Source organism: Pleurodeles waltl, chromosome 6, assembly GCF_031143425.1.
Source record: "Pleurodeles waltl isolate 20211129_DDA chromosome 6, aPleWal1.hap1.20221129, whole genome shotgun sequence".
Taxonomy (NCBI): Eukaryota; Metazoa; Chordata; class Amphibia; order Caudata; family Salamandridae; genus Pleurodeles; species Pleurodeles waltl.
In genome coordinates this window covers 159,968,838-159,994,785 of record NC_090445.1, presented here as the reverse complement: position 1 = coordinate 159,994,785, position 25,948 = coordinate 159,968,838, and positions in this window count along the sequence as shown.

Genomic DNA, 25,948 nt, shown 5'->3' with positions numbered 1-25,948 from the left:
TCTTAACTGCATCCAGCGTGGATGACTTCAACCATTGTTGACAAAGTTTCCCCACGCTGTATGTAGTAATGATATCAGCATGTTCTGGTGATATGTAGCGAGGGTCTACCCTACTAGTCCTGAACCCCCCCCGAAGAGGTGACAAAACGCTGATGACACCCATTAGTGTCTATGGGCCACAATACCCACCCGCCCGGACGTATCAAGGAAGTGTTAAGCGTACCATTCTGGACCCAGTCTGTAAGCTCACTAAACGTGGCATTAATATATTGCTGCCAATTGTTCAATTTGGAAGGGACAGGTATGCTAGGCAAATTCAAATCTCTAATTGTTGCTAAGCCCAAACAGCTAGTCTGTTGTACAGTGTCATTTAGGAAAATCATTTGAACAGGAATAATACATGCCCTAAACAATGTGCCCTACCCCGCATTTGCCAATTTTTCGTTCCCCAGACACTTTTCAAATCAACAGTTTTGGACCAGTATTCATACCCCTCAACTGAAAGTTTGGATACAAACAAATTTGAATACAGTAATTTAGTATCAGTCAATAACATTTGCTTATTAGCATGCGGAGTAACTTTAAAATAGTAAGACTTAGCACTCTGTTGATTATGCCCAGAAAAATATGCAAATTTATCAGAATACGTTTTAGAGCTCCCCTGTGGAGGAGTCGGGCAATGTTCCCATTGCATATATTCAAATATCGATTTAGGGCTACTAGCTTTATGAATAAAGTGGTGTCGATAATAATTGTAGCAAAACATGTCACCATAATTATCTCTAAATAGGTAAGCATCTTCATTTTCATAGACGGTATAATATTGCAATTCCGTCAACATAGAATCCACTATCTTTACATCCCAATCATCAGAAACAATGCCTGGTATAATGATATCATTCATTGATAACTTGAGAACATACGGTATTTGAATTATTTCAGTGGGACCATTTATATCGAACATCATTCTATCCCACACAATCCCATCTGGAATCGGCACTGCAGAAAGGTTCACAAAGGACAAGCCTCTTCGAACCATAGGTGACGAAAAATGTGGTTTCAACACCGTCTCCACATGCTCAATGTCAGATCGTTCAGGAAGAAAATGACCATGTATTACCAGAAAAAAGGTAACTACAAACCCCAGCCATAAGAAAAGAGTCATTACAGTCATAAAAAGCCACAGATAGTTCCAAGGAACAACAAAATATGTGTGTTTAAGCCAACACAGCAGCTTACGTGGACCCAGGGCTGATGTTAAAGAGGACGAGGAGTTCCACACGGTATCATCAGTGGTGTTGAAGCAGCCAGAGGCAATTCTTGCAAAAGGTGCAATCGTAAACAAAGAAGCAGATGGTGGCTCTCTCCTTGGCACGCTATAAACCACAGGTTCAGCAATATCAGTAGAACGTACAGCAACTTGATCAAAAGATTCCAAATTATTCGCCGTCTGTGGAACAATCGCAAGATCAGCTTCCACCCTCCCCAAGCTCGGAGAGGAAATAGCGTTGGTGTAAATCACCTGCAGCGGAACTTCTTCCCCAGTAGTGAGAGGGATTCCGGAACTACTGGGTGTCCCTCTTGGTCTGCTGTGTAGAATCGGCCACATGTTGTAACTTGACATTATCAATGGAAACAAAGCGATTTCCTTTGGCCCCTTGCAATGGTGGTAAAATTATAGTTCTTGTGCCACTGATCCCTAGCGCAGGGTCAGGCACTCGATAAGAAGGACCAAATTCTTTTTTCACTGCGACCTTTTCACGCACAAGATCCCCAATCCTGGGAATCCAACCAGTAGGCATTACTGGTTCATCCTTAATTCCTGTGGAGGCAGCACTTGCAGAAGAGTTATCTTCACGGAATTGTTGTAAATCCTGCAAAACAGTGACACGATCATTTTTGTCAAAGGGCGTATCTGCCGTCTCCACACCAGGAACATCTAGATCAGGAACATACATTCGTGTTCCAAACAGGCACTCATATGAAGTACGACTCCCCAGGGACCTTCTAAGCAAGTTATTAAGTGCTCTCTGTACTCCATACAGGTCGGCTAGCCAACTACGACCCGTACCTATAACTCTGGCCGTCAAGAACTGCTTTAAATCGCGATTTAAACGCTCCACAACAGAATTTCCCTCGGGATGAAATGGAGACGAGAACTGGAGCTGGACCCCCAACGAAGGCATGGTGTCCCTGAATGCCTTAGAGGCAAAAGCAGGGCCCTAGTCCGAATGGAAAGCCGCAACTGCATATGTATCGACAAAGATGCGCAAATCTTTAATAACAGTTAGAGCGTCAGCCGAGCGCAGTGGCCAGACCCACACAAATCTGGAGCACGAATCTACAGCAACCAATATATATTTGTATGCACTATCTGGCATCAGCGGACCACAATGATCCAAGTACACACACTGTAAAGGTTTATTTGATATGAGAAGGGGCGTCTGCTGTGGGCGTCTAGCCGTGGAAACTTTAATTTGTTGGCAGACATCACAACAAATGACATACTGCTTTGTCTCCTTATAGAGACCAGGCCACCAGTAACAAGCCTGTAAGTGTGAAATGGTGGCAGCCACGCCTGCATGGGCAGAAGACGCCCCCTCATGTGCTGCAGTAATTAATCGAGGTCACTCAATTTTATTGAGCATTTCACGTACACCAACGCCTGGGATTTTAACCACAACGTTTAGCATACCACCAACCAGTAACCATATTTAGAAGGGAATCCTTTAGGAAATGGCGTGCCATCAGCCGTAGCTTTTATGGCAGCCAAAATCTCTGTGTCTGGTTTGGAACTCGAACGAGTTACTGCGGCCACAGCGGCAACTGCCACTGCCGATTTTGCGGCTTCATCAGCCAAAGTATTCCCAGCAACGTGTATTCCAACGCGCTGGTGTCCAAGTGTATGCACAACATAGACTTTAGGAAGCGTTTCTTTCAGATCCGTAACCTTCCCCCACAGCAATTTGTGTTTAATGGTGTTACCTTTGAAATCTCTGAACCCATCCAACCTCCAGTAGTGCAAATATTCATTGAAAGACTGAACACAGTAATAGGAGTCACAAACCAGCAATGTAAATATCGCCGGATCCGCGTGTTCCAATGCTAACAATAGAGCTTTCAGCTCAGCCAACTGTGCCGTACAATCTCCCAAGGTCTGTGTAAAAGTATGTCGGGGGCAGAGCACTTCCCCCTCCATATAGCCGCTCACCACCGCACATGCAGCAGAATACTGTTGTTTAGTCCCAACCGCTGGTTGCGCAGAGCCATCGGTATACATGACCACCTGATATTGGTCAATAGGCAATGTGCCAGCAGGAACTGGGTACTCCATTTCATATTGAAGAAATTCTTGAGTCTGCAGTTTAGGGTCAAATATGTAATCTACATCAGTGGCTGTCAAAGACGTTGCCCATTGTATCCATAGCGGGTGTAAAGCTTTCGAATTAGGAACACTCGCTTTTGTAACAGCCTCTAAGGCTGGAATCGGGGAAACGACAATGATGCGTTGACCCTAGGCAAGAGGTCGTTCTTTAATAACAGCCATCTGTACAGCAGTGAGAATGTTCTCAGTTTGTGCAAAACGATGTTCTGCAGCCGAATACAAGTGGGACTTGTATGCTATCGGGACTGTCTCACCCTCATTAAAGGTGACATATGTAAATCCAACGGCACCAGGTATAACCCTGATGACCAGATGCGTTTTATTGTCCCGTGTGCGTAAATGCTTTACTGCTAAGAGATCAGTTTGCAAATCTCGAAGAATATGTGTATGCTCATTCGTCCAAAATCTACTCGAAAAATGTGGGTGAATCAACTCGTATAATGGTTTTATACGTGTAGCGTAATCAGGAATGTAAGTTCTGCCAAAATTTAGAAACCCCAATAACGACTGGAGTTTCCGAACCGTATTAGGAGGCTGCAACTGAGCACATGTCTCCAAAAAGTGTGGCGCTAAGCTCTTGCCCTCATTCGACAACTCATATCCCAGGAAAATGACGCTGAGGAAGGCAATCTTTGATTTTTTTAAATTAAATTTGTAGCCAATTTCAGCAAATCCCACAACAATGCGCGCTACCTGCCTTAAATGTTGCAGTAACTCATCGTCCGTCAGATATATATCATCAACATATGATAAAGCTTCAGGGTCCAACTCGTGCAGAATTTCAGTTACACAAGCCGAAAATAGTCCTGTGCTATTCTTATACCCCTGAGGCAGACAACAAAACTTTTTCTGAGAGCCAAACGCACTAAAGCTCATATAGGCCCATATTTATACTTTTTGACGCTAAACTGCGCTAACGCAGTTTAGCGTCAAAAAGTTTTGCGCCGTCTAACGCCATTCTGAAGCGCCATGCGGGCGCCGTATTTATGGAATGGCGTTAGACGGCGCAATCAGACCGGCGCTGCCTGGTTTGCGTGGGAAAAAACCACGTAGACCAGACAGCGCCGGCGTAGGGGGAAAATGGCGTATGGGCGTCTTAAAATGGGGCAAGTCAGGTTACGTCGAAAAAATCGTCTTAACCCGACTTGCGCCATTTATTTTCGACGCCCATCCCCCATCAACATGACTCCTATCATTGTAAAGATAGGAGTCATGCCCCCTTGCCCAATGGCCATGCCCAGGGGACTTCTGTCCCCTGGGCATGGTCATTGGGCATAGTGGCATGTAGGGGGGCACAAATCAGGCCCCCCTATGCCAAAAAAAATTATTAAAAAAAAAAATATATATACTTACCTGAACTTACCTGAATGTCCCTGGGGTGGGTCCCTCCAGCCTTGGGTGTCCTCCTGGGGTGGGCAAGGGTGGCAGGGGGGGTCCCTGGGGGCAGGGGAGGGCACTGTGGGCTCATTTTGAGCCCACTTGTCCCTTAACGCCATGCCTGACCCAGGCGTTAAAAAGCGGCGCAAATGCGCCGTTTTTAGCCACGCCCACTCCCGGGCGTCTCTTTTGCCCGGGAGTATAAATACCACGTAAAGGCCTGGGAGTCATTTTTTAGACGGGAACGCCTCCCTTGCATATCATTAACGCAAGGAAGGGGTTCACGCTAAAAAATGACGCACATTCCGGGAACTTTGGCGCTATTCGCCTCTAACGCCATAGTATAAATATGGCGTTAGTTTGCGTTAGTTTAGCGTCAAATTTGCGTCGAAAAAAACGACGCAAATTCGGCGCAAACGGAGTATAAATACGGCCCATAGTCCCTACTTTCGGGCGCTATATTTTGGCACAAGAATCCATTCGAGATATCTAATGTTGTTTTGTATTTCTTATGCACAATATTATTCATGAGCGCTGCGCTGTGTGAATTTTGTATTGCATATGTGCGTGTATGTCCATTTAAATGTCTGTAATCCACCACTATCCTATAAGAACGGTCTGGTTTAGCTACTGGAAATAAGGGATTATTCATCGGCGAGATACAGGATTCAATTACCCCCAGGTACTCCAATTGTGTAAGTATTTGCCTTACCGATGCCCTTGCTTCAAATTTTATAGGATATTGGGGTTGCGGCTGACGTTCGCTCTTTATCGGAATTACATGATAAGGTGAATTTCTATCCCACCCCACATTATTTCTATATAGGGCGGGAGCCTGTGCCAGAGCCCATGTTTTACTATAGGACTCTGCTAGTTCTCCCGGAACAAGTGGTGAGAATGAAGGTGTAATAACCTGCTCCCCAACTGGACAGGCACGAACAAAGTCAGGTGGCCAATCCTGTTCGGCCAGCAGAACGTCATACAATTTGACCACACGGTCCCAAAAGATGGCGTTTATAGTGCGCTCAATGTCCCCTTCTAATTGTAAAGTTACTGTATAAATTCTATCGGGATCAGAGACACGCATATCTGCTGTTTCGACTTGAATGAAGTCATCAGTTGCTTTCACCTCCAGATGCTCTAGAAGACTCCGGTGAACTATTGTGACCTCTGCCGTGCTGTCTAACAGTGCTAACGCCCATGTCTTGTTCTTCAAGAGAACTCTCTTCATGAGTGGATGTCTAACTGAGACTGCCGCCACTTTCTTCTTTTTAAATTGCTGCTTTTGTTGGATCGGTTTCTCTTCTTGTTTGACAGAAACCTCTGTTGAGCGTTGTGACTTCTGTCTCGGTTTCACGTACTCTGTTCTCCGCTCTGACCGCCCACCTCTCTCATTTCTCTTTGCCAAGGAGTCCTAAAAGGAACGAGATTGGCGTGTATCAGTATATTGATATCTATCAGGCGTCTTCAAATTATCCCTATTCCTGAGATTATACCTATTCTGCGGGGTCTCTGGTTGCGGAGATTGTCCCTTCTCTTTTTTAGGTGTCTGTTGTTTTTTCTCCCAGCGCTTTTTAGTACCCTCAGGTTGCTGTTGTTTAGTAGTATCTTTACTATTCTTACCCTGTAACTGGGGTTTTTGCGGTCTAGCCCCAAGGCTATCACGACCGATACTCAAATATGTTTCTGCTATTATTCTCGGCAGCTCCCGCTCTTGATTAACTTGCGGGACGTCTCGAAGACGCATACGCACTGCTAGCGCTACTGCCTCTCCTTTGAGATTACTTAAAATAATAGAAGAAACCGCGGCAAAATTGCCCATCAGCTGCATTCCTAAATCTAAGGCTGGGGCAGACCCATATTCATCTTGAATTTGTTTTAGCACTTCCGGTAGATTAGCCAATGTTGGTGTACCTTGTGCTGTAGTGTAGAGCGCGGCAAACACCGTGCCCCAGGTATTACAATGGTCCACAATAGGAACCATTCCATACGGCAAACACATCGTCAATATTCTATGTTTATCCTGAGGTCCCGTATGGGGAAATACTGCTTCCAGCGTATTAATTTTTTGCGCCAGCCAAAATGGAGTTTCCTCTCGTTTTGCCGGGACTTTACCCATAACTGAGTGTACAGTGGCCGGATTAATACCCGAAACCACCGCATGTGGGTGCGCCGGAGCAGCACGCGCTGCGTTAGTATTTAAAGTCTGCATTACAAACTGAACCAGTCTTCTAAATGTAGTTGCTAAGTCTATATATAAACGACGAACTTCAGCCACCGTCAAGTTAGCAACCGCAGGATATGGTGTGTATGTAGCCAATAAAGGCCAGGTAGGACCATCATTACTCAGTGGACCTAACCTAACTTGTGCTACTGTGTGTGGGAGGGCTCTCTAAGTATGCATATGCCCTGTATTGTCCAGGGACATTCGCAATAGTGTATTCATGAAAAGTGTTTGTGCCCCCATCAACTGCAGGAAATACGACCCAAGAATAAAAAAGGTCTGTTCTATAAGCTGCATGGGAGTCCACCACAAACGTGACCGGACCCCCCTGGTTCCTCAGACCATGTGCTATCAGATGTCCTGTGAGCGGTTGGCGCATATTAAGTGCTATGTTCACTACTTGAGGATTCGCCATTATAACAATAGCACTAGGGCAGAGAAGGCACACCAATATCGGGGTTTTCCTTTCAAAGTTCAAGCTTGAACAACCAACCACTAAGCAATAGGAGGTACCTATCTCGTGGTGGCGGAAATCCTCAGCGCCACGGACGTCTCCGTTAACGGAACCGAGGAGTCAATATATATATGAGACCGAGAGAGTCAGCCGGACCCGAAAATTAGAGCCAGACCAATCGTTGGCGGCGCCATGTCGCTCGGGCTCTCATTATCCTAATTGAGACTACTGGATTTCTAGGTAGCAGGATCGTTCACAGTGTGGGGGACTGAGTCTGACCCACTTGGAAGGACCTGTGGCACCCTAAATCCGGTTTTGCTCCGGCTAACTAGCAGTGCCTCATCTCTCCCAAGGGGAAGGGATGATTGGGCAGCCGAGCGCATGACATCTTCGGAACTTCTCAGGGAAGTCGTGGTCACTCAGATCCAAACCAGCTCTCTCATTTACAGTATGATCTCATATACAAATGACAAAGGCAGTTTAAGTTTTATATATTGTTTTAATAAAACAACTGCATTTTAGATATTAAGGCGTGAGCTGCAATACCCAGAACCATACAACACAGTAGGATTGAAATAGTCACGAGGAGAGTGAAACATAAGAATAACGCTATCATGGTGTTAACAATTTCTACTCTCTCTCAGTTAGTTGTATTTCGAGCACAGCATGTTAAGCTTCTAACTTGCCTTTCAGATTCCCTGGGAAGACATCAACCCTCATACCTGAGCAAAGGCCTGTGTTCTGGTTCAGCATCTGCAACAAGGCAGTCAGCGTCTAGCTGTGGTTCCCTGGTCGGAATCTCCCTCTTTCTTGTGTTGGGACAAGGAAGTGTTTTTATAACTAACATGTCAGTGGGATCACAAAATGTCCCTACGCAAGAACGCCAAAGACTAAACTCCTACCACGTCTATCGGCAATGTACCAGACTGTATCCTTGACTGAAGCACAGAGTGAACAGGAATGTGTTATTGAGAACTCCAGTGCTGAAGTAGGCTAAACAGGGTGATATAAAAAATAAAACAAGACCGTAGAACTGGTTATTTGAAAAATAACAGTACGAAGCCGAATAAAAAGCATTTAGAGCAAAGTGCACAGAGGCTCTAAGCTGCGAGCAAAAGAATAAAATACATCCAGGGCAAAGTGCACAAAGGCCTAAAGCCTGAGGCTAATGCGCAAAGGATACATAAAACTGACCACACTACAACATGAAGTAGCACTACTTTACATATGCCAAAATGAAAATTACAAACCTCCAGACGGTAATCTACAACTCTCCTGTCTTTAGTTACAGATATCTCTGCCCATAAGTCTACACTTAGGCATAGATCTACACACGGAAATAGTGAATTCCATACATGGGAAGATTTACAACTTGATGTAGGTCTACACATGCAAACGGCTGATACAAGCAAAACAAAAAATACCTTTTCATTGGAAATTCAGACTTAACTATAGCTACAGAGTCATTATTGTGGGATTTGTAAAATAGAATTATATTGCAGGTTTACAGGCCCAGAAGTATGTATAATTCTTTAGTGAACTAGAACATCAAAATGATTCTGAAGTCTATCGAGAGTGTGGGATTAGTTAAAAAAAACTCTCACAGAGAGTATTTATCCAACAAATTGCATTAAAGCAGACCCATCACTAATAAGGTTCAGGAAATTGCATCAAGAAAACATTAAAATGCTATGTCGCTTAAATAGCTGAAATAATGAATGTGACTTAATTTACCCTTGTATGTGACAATATAATGGAAAAAATGAAAATCTCTGGGTTTTGCTTCAATTTAGCTTCTTTGGTGCTTTCTGGTACCAAAGCATCACAAGTGCTTCCCCTACCTCTGAGCATTCCTTACTATGTATGCTGCCACTAAGACCCCATCTGTGCTGAGGTGAGTCACATAATATGTGCCTGTGGTCATGCTCAAGGTCCCTGGATCCCCACTACTTCCGCCTTTGTTTTGGAAGCCTTGCCCACCTCAAATGACTACCTTTCATGACATGTTGCTTTGTAGTGGCCATCAGGTTAGCAGCTGAACTCTGACCAGATTGTAAACCCAGGATGTCACTGACAGCAGTGACAGAGCTTTGCTTTCTGAACGCTCAGGTATCAGGATTGTGGCATGATCACTTTGCATATTGATGCCCCCAGAGTCAATGACCTCCCTTAAGGAACCCAACTCACCTGTTCCTAGTTTTCCATCATGATGGTCAGAAAAACATGCCTATTGAAGCCACATCACTTTTTACAGAAGACCTATGGGCTATGTCATGAATATATTCAGTGCTCATGAGAAGGCTCAGAAGGGGGTCCATGTGTTGGTTTTGCTGAAGCTTTGCCTAATACTTCGTATACCTTAAATCTTTTAGTTAGAGTATGAGCTGTGCACAGTACAGCTCAGAAACATAAAGAGCCAATCACTGTTCTGTTTCCTAGTATGTGCTTCAAACACTACAATTTCATCAAAACAAGTTCCTGGACTTGTTGTGAGCCTATGCACTTACGTAGAACGCATCCTCAATACAGCCAAGTTAGACATTTATTCCTATTTCCTTGAGGTCAAATGAAGTCAGAAACTTATGGTGCAAAAATAAGGCTAGACACTTGGCAATGAGCCCTGTCCAAACCACCTTGGCCACATTTAACGGAAATATATTGGGCTGTGCTTGTTCTTCCCCAACCAACCAAGACGGAAAATAGACTCGAACAGTGCATGCTGAATTTAACCCAAAGTTAAAGTGCCTTGTGCAACTCTTGCCCACGCTTGACAGGAGCATAATCTCTGCAGAATTCCAAATAAACACAAACCCACACACTTGGTGAAAATCAATGCTTAGCAGTCCTCGCTCTGTTTTTCAAATAAACACAAAATCCCACTGAGACAGCCTAGAAATATAAAATAAACCTCATTTGTGGTAAGAACTGCACAGGCACACCACAGGTTATGAAAATTCTTTACTACCTCAGCTGGATAGAGCAGCACAGTTTGCTGTTACCAAACAGCCCATAAATAACAACATGCATATTATTTTTTTAGCAAGCTTGTCACCTATGACTAGTTAGAGTAGGTAAAGACCCAGATCAAATAATAATAATACATTTATCAGTCCAGTTCCTTCTTGCTATCTTGATAAAGATCAGGGCAGTGTGATATTGGCTTGCAATAAGAGAGCACAAAGCGCCTCACAGTATATATCATATGTCCTAAGTCACAAATCCTCATTCAGCTGGTTTTTGCCATATATCTGAAGAACAATGCAGCAGTAAATGAGAAAATTACAATGCCCACCACTATCATTCTAACTTCTACAGTCAAATTTGAATGAATTGCAAAGATATTTCCATTCATGCACATCTCTTACATTCGGTGTGGGGGGTGGGGATCCGAAGTGCCCAAAAAGCCGTAGTGCTGGAACCATTTTCAGAGTGGGGGTGCTGCCATCAATGGTACATCACTGGAGTCATAGAGAGTGTGAATAATCTAAAAGTCACACAAACAACAAGTGTAGTAAATGAGTTACGCCAAGAGCATGGCAAGGGTGTAGTATGTAGCTGGTGGTACATTTTGAGGCCCACATTTGCAAATATATTGTTAAAGCATGGAATGGCATCACACTGGTATTTACAAACAGCACATTTGCCATTGAAATGTCCATTAAAATAGCCAGGGATACACGTTTACTGCTAAAAATATATATCTCGCACAAATGATAATGTGTAGAAATCGGATTTTAGTGAATACTTATTGTTGTTACAACAGCACGTAAAATGTTTTGATTTGTTTTTTTTCCAAAAATCTCTGTTTCCATCACACTTCAGAAATACAAATGAAAGTGCTTTATGTGTGCTTTCCTATCCGGGATATAGTTTGAAATATTTGTACAGTTAATTTACAAGTATTCAAGTGTTGTTGTGTGTAAGAGAAAACTGGCATCCTACAGCCTTTCCCTTCACACCGCCTGTACCCCAAGAAGATGATCATATAGACCACTTTACAAAATCATCTCACTTTGCAGTCAGAGAATGAACATAAAAAACAATCTCCATAGTAAACGAATTAACAGCAATAAACAGCAATTTGGCAGAAGACAGAGCCTGACATTTGACCCCTGTGACAAGGTAAAAACAAAACTTAAAGGTTATTTAGGGGGTGCCACACCACCAACCCTACTTCCAGCAGCTGTACTGATAAGAGGAGTTTGAGTGTTTACAAACAATACAAACATAAAGGTGAGAGAAATAATGATATATTACTTGAAAGAGCAGATTTGAGGAAAGGGTGCAATGAATTGAATTAGCACTAGCATAGAATTAAGGTAGAAGCAAAGGAAGTTAAAAAGAAAATGTTTTTTGTAAGTAATAGAAAAACAACAACCCTTTGTTTTATGAAGCAATATAGATTACAGACAATAATGGCTGAGTTTTGGACAATTTGCAGTCTCTAGGTCAGATAGTTGAACAGACCAAGGAGGAGGGAGTTCCCTCAATTAAGCCTCAGAGAAACTAAAGCATGAACTATAGTTATCCAGGTTGACCAAAGGAGGAGCAGCTTCCATTTCACAGGATGCAGCTTTCATTTTCAATTACTCTGTAGTCGTTTTGGCAGACAATAATTCCAAAAAGCTACAGTTTTTTTCTTTATCAAAGCCGCATGGTCTACTTGCTCAACTGAGCTTGCAAGGAGAGCCCTGTCCAGCCCCGGAGTGGTACCTGAGCAAGTGTCATGTGAACTCCTCACAGAAGCAGCATCCTATGGTGTTTGTACTTACAACAGAAATGCTGTGTTCCTTGAGGGTGTCTCATTAATGCACATTGCAAGAAAAAAAGATATCACTGCAGTAGCGGGATGCAGCTAGGGTGCACTGGCTAAGTCTCCGTCAGCGACCATGCTTCCAGCTGGCTGATTGGCTGTGTGCTTGCAGGGGAGTGGCCTCAGTCTGTCTGAATAGCAAACTTGTTAGCTTTTGTAAGGAACCACTGGACAGGTTGAACCCCAAGGGGGGCTGGGAGCAGGGCCGGACTGGCCTTTAGGGCAATCAGGCAGTGCCAGAAGGGCTGGTCTGACAGGTCAGTATGTTGGCTGATATTTTTGTTGTTTGTGTGCCTGTTTGATGGTCTGTTTGGACGGGTTTTACTGTTAATTGTCTTGCTATTGAAGCAAATATTGTAAACAGCAAGCTTAAATGCATGCTTTCTTCCTTTCCTTGCAAAATACTTAAAAAGCCTGTCTTTAAACGTTCAAAACTGACCTAATTTGTAATCATGGACTACATTTTTACCTGTCTAAGTTACTAATGGGGGCGCTTTTATTTTGGTGCCCAGGCCTATTCTCTGTCCCAGTCCAACCCTAGCTGGGAGTGATTCCTCCTGAAGTTGTTCAGACTGGAAGAGGCCTAGCTCAAACTGGCTGGAGCCACAGGCGGGCATGTTCCACCAGAACTCTCTTCGTGGTTGTGGAGATGGAGAGAAACTGTCAGAACACAGAGGCCAGGTGAGGCAGTAAGTAGGTGAGGCACAGCAGGTTACCAGTGCAGCTTGACCAACCAAGTGGATAAAAAAGGACACAGATTGGATTCCTCTCCAATGCATAGGATGTTGGGCTGCGTCCAACTTGCCGAGGTTTCTGAACTCAAGTGGACAAGTGAGAGATGCAGGAAAGCCATTCCATTGCTCCGGCCAAGAAGATAGTGCCTTTGTTTCATTTACTTTCAATCTGTTCCCTAATGCAGTGTGGCTGCACTATGGTGCCCCTATCATGTATGTGATGCAGATAGATGGTTACTACATCCCCATTTGGTTAAAAGACTGGTGTTCAAATACTAATACTAGCAAATACTAGCCTGTGTAACCTCAACATAGCCCTACATCTCCACTGAAAAACTCTTTCAGCAAAACGACAAACGTATGATAATATAATTAGCATGTGCAGTGCTTAATTTGAGCTGGTGGTTGCAGGTGGGGCCCATCAGCAGTTATTTTGGGGACCGTCACTTATTTTTCCCCCGCAGACTTTGACCCAGAGCAACAGAGGGAAAGCAACACAAGGGGGAAGGAAGGTGGAAAACAAAAATGAAAAAAGTGACAAAGGGAAAAAAGAGGAACATGCAAGAGAAGGATAAAGGGGAGGATCATAGAGGCATGAGGCAGAATCAAGACTACGCAGTCTTGGTGCACTGACATTCAATAGGGTCATCCACAAAACCTTGGGCTCCCTCACTTATTCTTTTACAAATTAAGCACTGATCATATGTAATATAACATAACCTGAAAACACTGTACATGTAACGACTGTAGATGTTTACAGAAAAGCATCCAGTGAAATCTGGAAAGGGAATGGAACTGGTCACAGCTATCCTCAAATATAAGATCTATATACATTTGTGCATATGATATACAACACAACATACAGTAAGACATAAGATCCCTAAGGAAAGACTTTCATTATTAGTTATTGTTATTACTTTCCTCCACTTGGTAATATTTTAACACTGATTTGGGTAGAATTACAAAGTTTAACTGGCATCCTAATGTGCAATCATAAACCATTTCCTGAAGTGTCCGTCACATGGGATTTGCCGCTTTAAAGATTTAGCTGCTAAAATCGTCTTGTTTAAAATACCAAAACTTAAAAAATCTTAAATGTATACACGGTCTGTATAAAATAACTGGTAAAAACAAGCATTTGCAATGCAACGGGTCTCACGTTTGCTCATGTTAGAGCTGATAGCGTTGTAAACTCCTAACCCGACTTTTCACCTATCGGGCAAAAGTGCATTTATATACGTAACCCGAAAAAGTGCAATTAACTATGTAAAGCGCTCGACTTCTGCCAAGCGAGATTGTGCTCGTAAAGTAGAGAAAAAGAAGTGCACGAGCCCGATGGAAAACAGCGACCCTCGCATGTTTTCTGTACTTAGTCACTGCGCTCGAGGAGGGCTAGCCACCGGAAAAGGCATGACGTATGCGTGCCTTTGACTAATGAAAGCAAGCAGATTTTATTAGGCAAGCCCACGAACCAATAGAAAACACTGATGTGACGTTGACAGGGCTCCGAGCCCTTTTCTGAGCACTAAAGAGTCTCGCTCCGATACGCATGCGCGAGCGCATGCAACGCAGGCTCGACCCTAAAAATTAAACAATCCTTACCAAGGCAGAGTGAGAGTGGATCACAAACAAAAAAGATGACTTGGGTATGAATTTTACATAAAAACATAGGTGCACAGTTTATTTTGAATTTGCAAGAGAGGAAAATAATTTCATGTTTTTATTCAAGAGACTGACGACCCGAAAGTCTTTTATGACAGTTTATACAATTGATTTGTTTGCTCTTCCTTTCAAAACTAATGTGCCCTCCATACAGGACTTTGGGGCCAGGCTGTATCAGGCACTGTTTGCTCTCACAAAGCACCAGAGTGTGGCACACAGACTGCTGGGTAAACCTTTCAATGAATGGTCAGAGGGACAGAATTAGGTGGATAAACCTACCTAGATTGTAACACCTTGTTACATGGTGATGGACTAAAGCTCCTGCGCAGAACCCTCACACAGACAGACCTGCACCTTTCCGCAGCGCACCTGGGTTTCGGTTATTATGTCCCTCATATTGAGAATTACAAGACACATTGACTATTCATACTGTGGTCAGCCCTAGCGTGGAGACATATGTGCATGCCTGGGTCATACTGCATGAGCATGTAGGAGTCCTGACAAGGTGGCTTTTTTTTTACTATATTCCCAGCCCCATCTCGATGATATATATTGGCGCGTGCAGCACCACACATCTATACATTTGGGCCATAAGGTTTTTGCAACCATTTTTTAAATTATTTTTTTTGCACTGCTCCAATATGGCAGATGGTCCTCTTGGAGCACTAAATTAGCCCTTGGAAATCGTCCATTATGTTTGATACAGAAAGAAAATGACATCACAAGAAAGTCCCTGGCTCATCTTGAATTCCTCCATGTTGGGTTGGCCTGGTACAGAGAGATTCTGCACACCCTCTTTTTGGAATCCATGACCTTCATCAGGTAAGCAAAGTAAAGACCAAGGGCCAGATGTATCAAGAAAGTGGTTAGCGATTTCCTAATAGCGAATCCTTACGATTCACTATTAGGAAATTTCAAACTGGGATGCACAACAGCGTGTTTAACACTGTTTGTGATTCCCAAATGGGTTGCAAGAGACCTGCCTCACTAATAATTATGAGGCAGGTTCCCAACCCATTTGGGAATGCCACAATCACAGGGATCGTGGACTTCTGGGGATAGCAGACCACCATGTCTGTGATTGCTTTTAAATAAAGCATTTTTTTTCTTTTTTTTTTGTAAATGCAGCATGTTTTCCTTAAAGAAAAGGTGATGTGTTTAAAAAAGAAAAATGAAAAGTTTCCTTTCACGTTTTAAGAGTAGGCAGTGGTCTGTGGGACTAGTGCCTGCTCTTAAAAAACGATTTTGCTACCATTCTCAAAGAGGAAGGGGTCCCCTGGGACCCCTTCCATTTGAGAATGGGTTACCACCAATTTGAAGTTGGTGGTAACAGAGAATGTTTTGGACCACATTCACGGTCACAAAAGACTTCTACATGTCAGTGCGATTAGGTATTCGGAAGGGACGCCCTAAACATACCTCTTCCTAATACCTAATATAGTTTTTTAGCCGCTTTTTGCTTTGGTACATGGAAAAATGCTTCGTACTTCTGGCCCCAAGTCTGAAATCTTTCATCCGGCATGGGCAGAGTCTCCAGCAAGAGTAATGGCTCTTAAATGCTATCAAGCACTATGCGAATCCTACGCTGGATTCTTTGCTCAGACACTCCAGAGAGAAGTGTACAGCTATTAACATCTTCAAATCAAGATTGACAAAGTCCTACAGCACATAGATAACACAGAAACACTAGATATCACCATTCTATCAATGACTTGGCAAGTCTCCTCCACTCACTGAGGACCATCTCATTCAAAAGCCTCTTCATACCATCTTCAATAGTGAAGAGTATTGCTAATGAAGCTCTCATGCTCCTGCTAAACACCATCAATGCCTCCCTTACCCAAGTCACCTTCCCCGAGACCATAAGAATCATGTTCCTCTTGAAGAAAACAAAGGTGGGTGTCACAAATTTCAATCAGATCACACCCTTCCATTCGTTGGGTAAATCATTATGAAGGCTCTTGACAGCTAGTTACATGGGAGGAGCAAAGGCCTTCTTCATAACTACCAGTGTGTCCTTTTTATGAATCTGTTTATTATTTATACATTTAGGGCCTGATTTAGAGTCTGGTGGAGGGGGTTACTCCATCACAAACTTGACAGATATCCTATCCGCCATATTACGATCCCATAAAGGGATCCCTTTATGGGATCGTAATACGGCGGACGGGGCATCCATCACTATTTTGACAAAGTAACACAGCCGCCAAACTTTAAATCAGGACCTTAGTTTTGATGCAATGTGACTTCTCATATCATGCATAGCAGTTGTGACATTAACAATAGTTCAAAAAACCAAGCGATGGTCTTGGAATTTTTTTTTTTTTTTAAACGACATAAAAAATTGTACACTGAAGGACACTACCAGCACTGTCAGTATTTTGGAAGCACAATGTTTCACTGTAGGCTCTGAATTAAATTCCCTTCTTCATTGAACTAAACCTCCATCCAGATGAAATTAAACAGGGTGAAGTGTACTCACACCACCAACAAGTGTATTTAAAGCACATGGAGGAAAACCCAAAGTCAAGCCCGCACTCACCGAAGTGCTGGTTGGGTCCGGGTGTCCCCATGAGGGAAAGGAAAATCCCTGTCCTCTTACACATTTTGCTTCTCCTTGGTAGGAGTCCATGTAAAGCAGAAGCAAGGGTACCTCTCATGGAGCTGTGGCTGCATTCCTATCGCCTCCCTCATTCCACCTTTCAGGTGATCATTAGACAAATCAATCTCTGCTTGCTTGCAAAAGAGAACTGGCATTTACAGTGCAATAGGTCTCGCATTTGCTTGAGTTAGAGCTATTGGCATTGTAAATACATAACTGGACTTTACTTGCCACATAAATTGGTCAACCCTGCCGCATAATTTGGTCCTCTCTGCCACATGATTCCAGAGGCCTGTATATTAATGAAGCACTTCCATTTACCTTCTTCCTCTATCTGCAGCAAAAAATGTAAATATTGCCATAATTCATTATATTTTTTTAATATTATTATTTTGGGGTTCCTCCCAAATTAGTGTGGGGACCCAGAGATGACCTAGACAGAAAGAGCAGGTCATGCTGTGAGTTATGGACTAAAATGTTCTGTGAAAGGAATTCCCCGCAAAGCATTATGGGGAGAGTTTCCTAGTGCAGCGGATTTTGTAGTATCTTGACTGTAATGCTGAGAACAGCCCCTAGAGGACACCGCCATAAAAATAACATTTGTAAGAAACATGGTCATGTAACCATACAGTCATCCCCGAGAGAGCATAACAATATGAAAACAGAATGGAAGAAAATATGCAGAGTAACCATATATGTAGCCCCTAGAAAGCATAGTGCCTTACTCATGTTCAGGCCTAGCGAGCCTACTGCAATACAATTACAATCAAGGCCCTTAAAACACAAGCTGGGGAAGAGTTATGAAAAGTGGTGCTGCACCTAGTGCAGTGGCACTTTTCTAGAGCCCCTTAGCACCCCCCTAACACCACCATGTGTGCATTGTATTTAATTTACGGCACAACACGGCCGTAGTTAGGGAACTAGCATCATAATGTTTGACACTAGTTCAGCGCTTTGCATGATTAGCGTAAAAAATGTTGACGCTCATCCTACAAAGCCCATTGAGGCCCATTGTAAACAATGGCGTGTCTCCTTTTAATGCCTGCTTTGAGTAGGCGTTAAAAGTGCTGAAAAAAATGACGCAAAGAAATCTCTGACATTTCTTTGCACCATACTCTCAGCCTCCCTAACAGGAAAACGCCCCCTTTGCATACATTATGCCTGGTGCAGGCATATTGTAGCACAATGGTTTACAAAGTGTCACAATGCATGCATTGCGCCACTTTGTAAACCTGGCACAGCGATTTCGGCCTCGTTGGGTCACATTAGTGTAAAAAAATGACGGTAATGTGGCACAAGGAGACGCTAGGGGCTCTTAAATCTGCCCCAAGCTACGACCAGCTGCAAAACAAAAGTTCCAGCCATGAGAGAGCTTAATATGACATTGAATGGTGGGATAGGTTACTATTTTGGCATCCCCCAACCTAGTGCGTAGACCCAGAGATGCTGTAGACAGAGTGCATTGTGCACAGCATTTTGATGGCAGTCCCATTGTCCTAGGACCAACACAAGGTGAGTTATGGGCAAAATGTTTTGTAAAAGGAATGTCCTGCAAAGCATTAGGGGACGATTTTCCAACTGCATCAAATATTGTAGTAGCTTGATTGTAATGCTCAGAGCAGCACCTAGAAGACACCATAATAAAAATTACATTTGTATGAAACATGTAACTATATAGTCAGCCCCAAGAGAGCATAATGACATGAAACCAGAAAGTAATGCAGAATAACCATGTATGTAGCCCCTAGAGAGCATAATGCCTTACACATTTTCAAGCCCAGCAGGCCTACTGCAAGACCATTACAAACAAGGCCCATAAAACACAAACTACTTCCAGCTTTAAAACACAAGTTCCAACCACAAAAGAGCTTAAAAAGAGACTGAATGGAGAGAGAGGTTACTATTTTCGGATCCGCCCAACCTAGGATGGGGACCCAGAAATGAACCAGACAGAAAGAGTGCATTGTGCTGAACATTTTGATGGTGGTCCCATTTTCCTAGGACCACCACACTTTGAGTTATTGGCAAAAATGTTTTGTGAAAGGAATGCCCCGCAAAGCATTATGGGGCAATTTTCCAAATGCGCAAATATTGTAGTATCTTGATTGTAATGCTCAGAACAGGCGCTAGAGGACACCATAATAAAATAGAAAGTAATGCAGTGTAACCATATATGTAGCCCCTTAGAGAGCATAGTGCCTTACACATTTTAAGGCCTATTGCAATACTATTACCAACAAGGCCCTTAAAACACAAGTTACTCCAATCTGTAAAACAAAAGTTCCAGCCATGAGAGAGCTTAAAAAGACATTGACTGGTGGGGAATGTTACTATTTTGCCCCCACACCTAGGGTGGGGACCCAAAGATGACCTAGACAAAAAAGAATGCATGTCGTGCTGCACGATTTGGTGGTGATCTCATTGTCGTAGGACCACCACAGGCTGAGTTATGGGGAAAATGTTATGAAAAAGAAATGCCCTGCAAGGCAGTATGGGGTGAGTTTCCAGAGTGCAGTGTATATTGTAGGATCGACTCTCCCGCTGTGCCAGGAGAGCCACTTTGAGGATTTTTGTGTTTATTTCTGTTTTAAATGCTTCACTTTGTATATTTTTCAACTGCTAAACTTGTAAAGTGATCCTCATGTAAAGCGCTCCGCTGTTGGAGGTTGCACTATATGAAACTTCACGTAGTCATGTAAAACGCTCCTCCAATCGGGTTCCCTCTATATGAAATTTCAGCATTCCACCAATTGAGTTTGCCCTATATAAACCTTTTAAAAATATATTAAACACATTAAAAAGAACACCCTTCAGCTTGCAGCCTTTGTGCACATGCCCAAAACAAGGAAGAGGAAGAAACAACATATGGCCACGCAGCGCGAAGCAGCGAGGCAAAAGAAAAAAATAATGCACCACACTAAGGTATCTGGCTGATCGTGCAATAATCCATGTAACAGGGTTGGTCTGCAAGACGTAACAAAGCAGCCTCAAGGCAGGACAAACGCAAAGTATTTACCTATGAAATCAAGGGAAATCAAGGGAAAGGCAGGCCCAGGCATGAATGAAAGTGATGGGCGTGAGATGGGCGTGGTTAAAGCCCACAGAGCAGATTACAACATGTCAAAGATCAGTGCTTGCGCGTGCTAAGCTGAACCTAGCAATGGAGTATGTCACATAGCTGTAGCTGAGTCCTGCATTCCTGTTTTTTTCGTGCTTACATACTCTGGGAGCCCTCCTTTCCTGAGTACACCGTAGCCCTGATAGGTGTAGGCTCCCTCTTACCTGATGCCTTCTTTTCACTGGGGGTAAAGATGACGTAATCCGGTTCTAACCCCCCTATCCTCACCCTCAGACTTGTGTTTTGGTCTCTGTCTACCATATAGATGGGGCACCTTTCTTTCTCTCTCTCACACTTCTAATAATTCTTCCCAAAATTGTGGGTTTGCACTGGGCCCAACCATTATCTGCCACAAGGCTGTCCACGAGAGCCAACCAGGACTGAAACGGCTGGGACAGAACAGCTGCACGGTTGCTCTTCAAGTTTTGCAGTGTAATTACAAGTTCCGTTCTGGAAAAGCACAGCTATCCAATATCACATGGATTGTAGTTACAGCATAATTGGAGCGTTTAGCACTATTCATTGTCTATTCATTGTCTGTTGCCTATTTGTAAACCTAGTATACTTTGAAATACATGTCCTTTTCTTACAGGTTAGGCGTGTGCCCTGTTCAAATGCCTTGTTTGGCATAGGCAGATGTGTCACTAGCACATACATGCCAACCATTCAAGTTGTCAACAATGCACACTAAATTACCAACAGTGAAGGGACCTGTCTTCTCATCCAGTTAGACCACTCAGCCGCCTTCAACAACTTGCTCTATACATTTACCTCCTGAACGGCTTATGACAAAACTGTTGGCAAAGGTGCATCTAGGGGAGATTGGATGGGGTTCAACATAACTTGTTGTTCAAGATAACACAATAAGATTGTTAACTTCTACATGGTGCCCCACTAGAATCCTAGTGGCTAACAAACACTTTCCAAGTAGAAGACAACCAGCTGTACCTGAAGGTCACCTCTGCCACTGAGTGTCAGAGGAAGAAAGTCAAAGGCATACTTTAAGGTCAGTCTAGCAAAGGCTATGTCTGTGCTAACTGCTAGTGACAGTAAGCAACATCAAGTTCATGGCCGGATCCCTGCAATGACTCTTGACATTTCCACACTTCGTCTCATCGACATTGCCCAAATCCATGGGCCCTCAGCGTAGACACCAACCTCACCTTCGCGATTTTAAATTTACATAAGGCAAATCTGACTACAGCTATTCTGAAACATAAAGTGAAGGCCTTTCAACCAGAAGCTAATTTCAGATCTGCTGTCCATGTATTAGCCACAATTTCCTACTGACTGCCTGCTTCATATACAAGACAGGCGGCATAGTTGGCTAGAAGTTCAATTTAATTCCCCCAACCTATTGGGTAGATTGAAATCTTAAACAGACTATACAGCTTCCACAGCAGTAATACTGCCAAGCTCATTAACAGAAAGTGGAGGAACAACAAAACAAAATGTCAGGCTTTCTCCTTGAATCAACCACAGGTCTGAATGTCTGTCTCTGTCTGATCCCAAGTTCATCATCCCTTTTGTACTTCCTGGGGGAGCTGCAGAGCCATCTTTATAAATAACACTTTTTGCGTTGTGGTTGGCCAAGTACCTGACTTGCCAGAAGCACCAACTCGGCAGACAGCTGCTCAACTCATTACAGTAACTTCACTCCTGGCACTTTCTCCATCTCCCATGCTTACCTTTTCTTCTGTACCAAACCCTTTCTTCTTTGTTGTTTCATTACATTCTACCTTCATTCTCCCTTCACCTATATAAGACTCCTCTGGTTTTTAACTAGGTTTATGCTTCATGAAAATAAAGTTAAAAAATATATATATGTGCCACTTTGCACTTTGGGTGACTAAAGAGACTATACTTCTCCAGAGGAACATTGCTCATAATCTCTAGACTGAAACACCAGCAAGCCCTCACAAACCCTGTGGAGCTTCTCCCTTCCCCTTTCCCTCCACCGACCATTGTGGCTAGATTATTGTGTGACTGTTTAGATCCAGAAACACTCAAGGGAACAGAGAAGGTCCGTTTTCTTCCCTCACCGGCTCAGACAAGGTTCTCTGGATTAGCCTGTGGCCTCAAAGGAAGAATCAACTAGGCACAGACTGTTACTTAGTGCGTGGCCGCTACTAACACCTTAGCATAGAAGATGTGCTGAATGTCCATCCCAACCTCATATGGTTGCCTCAGGTGGACGATGGCAGAACACGGATTAAACGTACCCGATTATCTGAAGGACTTCGAATCAGATCCAAAAGCATTAGAGATGTAATGGGAGGCAGGTACATGAGAACTTTATGTGGTGTTTGTTACCAAAAGGCCAAACTGATCTTTGAGTGGGATACACTTGGACCCGGTTGAATTAGATCTCTTTGTAGGTGCAAGTACTGTTCTCTTTCTGAATGGTTGGTTAGAACCAACACAATGCCACTGACCAAAGATAAAAGTTGGCTCTATGAGCCAAGAAAGATTGTTTTTTACTTCCAGTGAATCCTCAGCACCCATCAAAAAAGGTCTGCACCAATGACATGAAAAATCACTGTCTTCCCACAAGTCGGCCCCAGACTTGAAAAGCAGGGGAAACATCCTGCATTTCTTTCTAGAGGAGCAAAAGGTAGACTACCCTACACGATTAGAACCTGCCTTGTAAGTTCAAAGGCCAAAGCCCATATGATTTGAGTGCAGGCATGAAGACCCCCGCCTCAAAGATTTAGTATGGTCAAGCCTGATCCAATGAACTGCTTTGCAGAAAGCAGAGCTCCCCCCGCCACCACATGCAAAAGGGGGAGAAGCAACAATCCCATGAGCCTGCCACCAGAAGAAATAGAGAGGAGTTCAGGATGCCACCAGAATGTACCACCATATTGTGTGACTTGTCCAAAGCATTCTTCCTCCTCCTGAGACAGGCGTGCTATTAAGTAAGCCACCTCTGACACTGCACTTTGGGCCTCATTCTGACCCTGGCGGTCTATGACCGCCAGGGTGGAGGCCGGCTGAAGCACCGCCAACAGGCTGGCGGTGCTTCATATTGTATTCCGACCGCGGCTGTGAAGCCGCGGTCGCCCAGCCGGGTCCAGCGGTTTTCCGCTGGATTTCCCCCGGCTGGGGGAATCCTCCATGGCGGCGCTGCTTGCAGCGCCGCCTTGGGGATTCCGACCCCCATCCCGCCAGCCTGTTTCTGGCGGTTTTCACCGCCAGAAACAGGATGGCGGGAACTGGTGTCGTGGGGCCCCTGGGGGCCCCTGCACTGCCCATGCCACTGGCATGGGCAGTGCAGGGGCCCCCTAACAGGGCCCCAGCAGGATTTTCACTGTCTGCTTTGCAGACAGTGAAAATCGCGACGGGTGCAACTGCACCCGTCGCACCCCTGCAATACCGCCGGCTCCATTCGGAGCCGGCTTCTATGTTGCAGGGCCTTTCCCGCTGGGCTGGCGGGTGCCCTTTTGGCGGTCGCCCGCCGGCCCAGCGGGAAAGTCGAAATGGCCCCCGCGGTCTTTTGACCGCGGAGCGGCCAAGTGGCGGTTCCCGCCCGGCGGGCGGCGCCCGCCGCCCGCCGAAGTTAGAATGAGGCCCTTTGTTTTGTCTGCCTTGTGGTTCCTCAAAGGCTGATGAACCCGACTACAAAGGTCGTATCACATCACAATGCCCTGCGTACACTCTCTTTTTGCAACAAAGAGTGGCCCCAATGTTGAGGATGATGGCAGCAACAGTCATTTTAGTATTAACTGCATCAGAGTATTCTACGCCACAGTACCAGTCAAGAGTAAGCATTGTCTGTTTTTATTTGCTCTGAAAAGTAAAGTCTAATAAGGAGGTTCTTGGCATTCAATCAGCTTGTAGGAGTATCTGATACCTGAGGTCACAAGGGCAAAAGACAGTACTTATTACTAGGATAGCCCAAACAATGTTGGCTCCCTATACTCCATCCCAGACCCCCACCCCCAGACATCACCTGACAAGCATGAACCAACGAAAATGATTAAATTATGCACAGAGTTTGCAGCACAGAAAAACAAAAAGTTGGTGATGAGATAAATGCATAACTGATAACGAAACGGGCTAAGTCTGCAGATTTAGATGACACTTTTTCAGAAATTAATCATTAGGTGTGAAAAGATACACGTGCTTAGCCAGGATGTCACAATCTCACACCTCCGACTAAGGTATTTCCTGTCTTCTTGAGTCATATTGTTTATACACGTTACTTATTTTTCCAGCTGATGATAACATCCTGTACTCTAAAACGTCTTTTGTTCTAAGGAAAAACTGAATCAAATGTTTAGATGGTCAGTTGTCTGTATCTAAAAGTTGATATATGTACTAATTCACCAGTATTTTGTTCTCTCTGCTTCAATTTTTTGTCATTTGTGGGCAAAGCAGGGCACACCACAACTGAGCAGGGGACAGCTGAGGTAAGGGAGAAGGTGCTTAAACAATTCAAAACATTACTACATTTTCATCTCTTTCTTGTGAACTAGCTTCCCTGTAAAAACTACAGTCAAAAGATAAGTAGACATTTCTGAAGGTTGGTTTATTTTAGTAAACGAAAGCAGCATTCTATCTTTACGCGAACACACATTCTGACCCACAGCCAGTTTTGAAAAAGAATTACATCAAACCATTTAAAAATATGTTTTTGCAAAACATTATAATCGGTATATTTACATTCACATACAGGTTTCAACGTGTGTTCTGCATATCTCAAACCACGGGATCTCTTTCATGAAAAGGAGCAATAGACTAAGAATGTAAGAAAAATTTGTGTAAAGATTTTTTCGTGTTATAAGAAATAATGCACCCCTGCTATAAGAAAAAGGATATTGCAAGTCACTCAGGATTTCTACTATGAAGTCTTCCTACTGTAGCTCTGTTTTCCCCACTGGTGCATGTGGTACATGAGTGGGCACATTTCCTATTCTGCGTGGTAAGTATGCTATAGACACATATATTTTCTACAGAGGTCAAAGTACCCCAATTCTAGCTGTCAGTGTAGAGAATATCTCATCATGTGCTGTCGCGGCTGGCGACTTCAAAAAGTGGCGGGCAGGGGGGGGATAAAATAAAATATCAATTAAAAACAAAACTTACCTGGACCGATGCTCTCCGCTGCACTGCAGGCTCCCAGCCTGCTCTGCGGCCAATCATGATGTTGCTTAAGGCAGCGTTATGATTAGCTGGAGCGCCCCGTCTGGGCGCTCCAACGCAGACTGGGAGCCTGGGCTCGCTCTTTCCAACTCGGCAACACGGCTGGCCAAACATACATGCGCACTGACAGGAGTGCTCTCCTCACGCTCGTCACCCCGTGGCCGCGCCCCCTTTAAAAATTAAACGATAATGAATGTGGTTTATTATCATTTTATTTTCAAAGGGTTTGCAGCTCTTGCTTCTGGTGGGGGGAGGAGGGGCCGACGCTCCTCCTCCCTAACGGAGGAGCTGCCACTGATCATGTGTCCTACTAAAAATATTTCACTCACAATCTGGCTGAGTGCCATGCACTAGCAGTTTATTTACAGTCTCCTAGGACAGGACACAGCAAGTAGAAATGTAAAATCAACAACAACACCTCTGCAGTAATCCAG